The 3,450-nt window shown below is 34.3% G+C and overlaps 1 long non-coding RNA gene across 1 annotated transcript; it reads left to right on the top strand.

Annotated features, from left to right (window-relative positions):
- Positions 1-60: 60 nt before the first annotated feature.
- LOC109363957 lies at positions 61-2,960 on the top strand. Its single transcript, XR_002109878.2, has 2 exons — positions 61-2,080; positions 2,903-2,960. It is a non-coding gene; the product is annotated as an uncharacterized LOC109363957 (long non-coding RNA).
- The last annotated feature ends 490 nt before the right edge of the window (positions 2,961-3,450 follow it).

The raw sequence follows: 3,450 nt of genomic DNA, 5'->3' as shown, positions 1-3,450 counted from the left end.
ACAGAGTATTTTATGTAAAAATTTTAAAAAAATATGGAAAAAAAATAGGAGACTGTCATTTACATAGATCTATTTACATGTATTTACACATATATTTAGAATTGCAGTATAAAAATTATCATAAGTAAGCTGTCTATTCCCAGTGATTTCAGAAAGATGATATCTATTTGGTCCATATGGTATTGTTCACATACATGTACAGTTATACTTAAGAGATCTGTGACACAGTCTATTTTCATACATTTCAAAAGTTACAGGCTTAAAAAACACAAAGAGCCTCAGCTGAGAAGTATGGCACCTGCAAGGCGAGGTTTACTTCATCACTCTTTTCTCCAGTAATTCATCTAACCTTTTGAGTGAGATGCTGAAGAATGCATACATTTTCATCAAAAATTGTACTTCCAAAGTGATGGAAAATTTAAGTATTTGAAAATACAGTAGATGTTTTACGGCACAACTTCATTACATTTTCACATTTGGGAATCTCTGTGCGATGTTTGTTACTGATAGCTTGCAAGTTATTTTGCAGGTTGATTTGACATCAGGTTTCATTCTTCTTTCAAGACAGGCTAACAGTATCATTAAGTAGTGTAAATAGATAGCAGACTTTCAAGAGAAATTGGACATGTCTCACTGTATTTGTGAACGATTTCCTCTCATGTGGCATGAGGGTTTAGACAAATTAAATTACAATAGTAATTTAATAGTCTATTTCCTCAGTCTGCCCTACATATGCAGTAAGATACTCAAAAGTATACAGTTATTTCATTCTTACCTTCTTAACATACATCCTATGTTTATGCATCAGTTTTTAGGTGTTGTATAGTTATATGTTTGATGTAAACTGAAGGTGGAGATAATACTGGAAAAAAATAACAACACTTTTGGAGGTGGCAGGTGCAGGAGAGAAGGTGCAAATACTCATTAAATGCACGCTTGTTAATGATTTTCTATACTCAGTGACTGTGACTGAAATAAAAAGAGGAAATCTAAGACCACAGTCTGTCAAATGTCACAGGACAGTGTAGGCTAGTGTTGAGCTGAGATTAGCATGTTCATTTTCCTGCCTTCCTCTTCTCCCAGCTTTGGACACAGGTGTTAGCAAAAGTACTGACAACTGCTGCAGTTAACTGAATCAGATTCATTCAAATAAAAATGCCCTGTGTTTGTAAATGATTATTTTTCTTTTGAATCAGTTCTGTAGTATGGTTCTATTGCATAGCTGTGTGAACACTTCATGCACAAAGCCAAAATAGCATAAGGCTAAGGATGAGGACATGAAATGATGGTATTGGTGCTCATTGCATTAGTGTTCCTTAAGTTACTGTTTTGTCCTACTGTATTTCTGAAAAAGGCTGGTATCATGTATTGTCAGAACTGTATAATTTAAGTAAAACTTTCCTTTCATTTGGGATTCATTGAGGACGTTCTACTCTGCTAATTTCTGCTATTTAAGAGAGTTAGAGGATTCAGGAAAGGAAAGGAAGGAATGTTATGCACCTATAATATGAACAACATTTTTGCAAGTATATCTCTTTAATACAAGTAAATTGGTTACCATTTTGTAAACTTTTCCTCAGTAGCGCATTTCATCTGCCTTCCAGGTAAATCTGCAATGCTATAGCTGCATTTAGAGACACACCTTCATTTTTCTTCTAGCTTCTCTGGGAAATTTTAAAAAGACCTTTTGGATAAAATATTGATAGTTCAAAATATCTGTCACAGTTTCTGACTTACTCAACACAGAAGTAGCTCACTTCAACTGATAAATGCCCTGATGATGCTATCTTGAAAAAGAATAATATAAGTTTATAGTTCCCAGTTTTAATTTGTGAAAATTTCTTTAGTGATAACTCTCTTACTAAATACAAGATGGAATGGAAAATGAATTGATGCATGATGGATGTGGCTGTAGCCCAGGCCATGTGTTTGCATGCTAGCCTCAAACCAGTGGAGCACAGTCGGCTCCATCACAGGCATCCTGCATACTATTTGCATAAGACTGTGCTTAGTTTTTTCCACTGTTTATTTTGCAGTTTGGTGATTTAAATCGCTGTGTCCCCTGGAAATATGGATAAAGGTATGCATTTTAATCTTCACAGTGTATAAGTCAGTGTAGAACTAATGTGTCTCTGAGCAAAATAAGTACAATTTAGAGCTGTATCATGCTATAAAATGCATATGTTTGTTTTTTGGATACATTGATATGCAGCATATAATAATTACTAGAATATCATAGCTGTGTTTTCTAACAGTTTATTTTAAAGATGTTTAGCATTAACACAGGGAATGTTTCCATTTGAGCCTGGTGTTTATTTGTGCCTGGTAGTACAGAGAAGCAAATAGCTGTGGGAAGAAAGACAGGAGTACGCTTATGTATCTTTATCACTGCTAAATGAAGATTTAGTATTGCATAATACTAATTAATGCATAGTTAGAATTGCATGCAGTTGCTACATAGCTTGCCAGAGAAGATGGTAGGAAGAAATGAGTTCCTCATGAGCTCTTCATGCCATATTTTGACATACATTTTATACTGACTGGTTGTACAATTTGATGTCACATCACAACTTCTTTTTACTCATTTCCCTATCTGTAACAATTCTTCAAAAGGTTTATCAGGTCTTAAAGATGAAAGGTATATGAAGTGATTGTTGTTTGATAGATATTGTTTTTGGGATTGGTAACTGCTTTCCTTCTTTTATCAATAGTATGTAACTGGTGTGATCAAAACAATGGGAGTCTATTAATCTATTTGATATAATCATTAGCTTTTTCCATTAAAGTTTTAAGTTTTCAGTTTGTGCTTCATCAGATTGCTAGTCATCCCAATATCTTTGTATTTCAAATATTTGCAAAACAAAGGCATGTGTATTAGATCTTTTTCTTTTCCTTTATGCAGATGAAGGCAGCGAAGTTGAAAGTGAAATAGATGAAGAAATGGATGAAAATGGAGAGCCTCAAGCAAAGAGAGAGAAAACAGAGCTAAACCAAGCATTTCAGGTTGGCTGCATGCAGCCAGTGCTTGAGAGTGGAGTACAGCAGAACCTCCTGAACCCAATTCATAATGAGCACATCGTTGCAACTACTCAGACTATCAGACAGTGCAGTGCTACTGGAAATACATATACTGCAGTCTAATGTGAAACTTCTCCCCTCCCCCCATCATTACATTAGCCCTTTGGGTTTAATAGGAAAAAAAAATAAAACAGAAAAAAAAAGTCTGAAAATCGACTGTTGTCAAATTTCAGCTGTATTGAACATTATTTTATTGGAGTCATTAAGTGGTATGGGTGTAAACATTTTGCCAGACCTGTTTAAAAAAGATTTTCTTGTAAACAGGATCATCTTACATTGGCCACTCAATATGAAGAGTTTTCTTATAATCAAATGCAAGAAAGATTTTTGCAAAGCTTGGTGTTAATGTTTTTGTCCTCTTATAATAATTTA

Source organism: Meleagris gallopavo, chromosome Z (genome assembly GCF_000146605.3).
Source record: "Meleagris gallopavo isolate NT-WF06-2002-E0010 breed Aviagen turkey brand Nicholas breeding stock chromosome Z, Turkey_5.1, whole genome shotgun sequence".
NCBI classification, from domain to species: Eukaryota; Metazoa; Chordata; class Aves; order Galliformes; family Phasianidae; genus Meleagris; species Meleagris gallopavo.
Note: the sequence above shows the minus strand (reverse complement) of the source record. Positions and strands in the feature narration are given on the sequence as shown.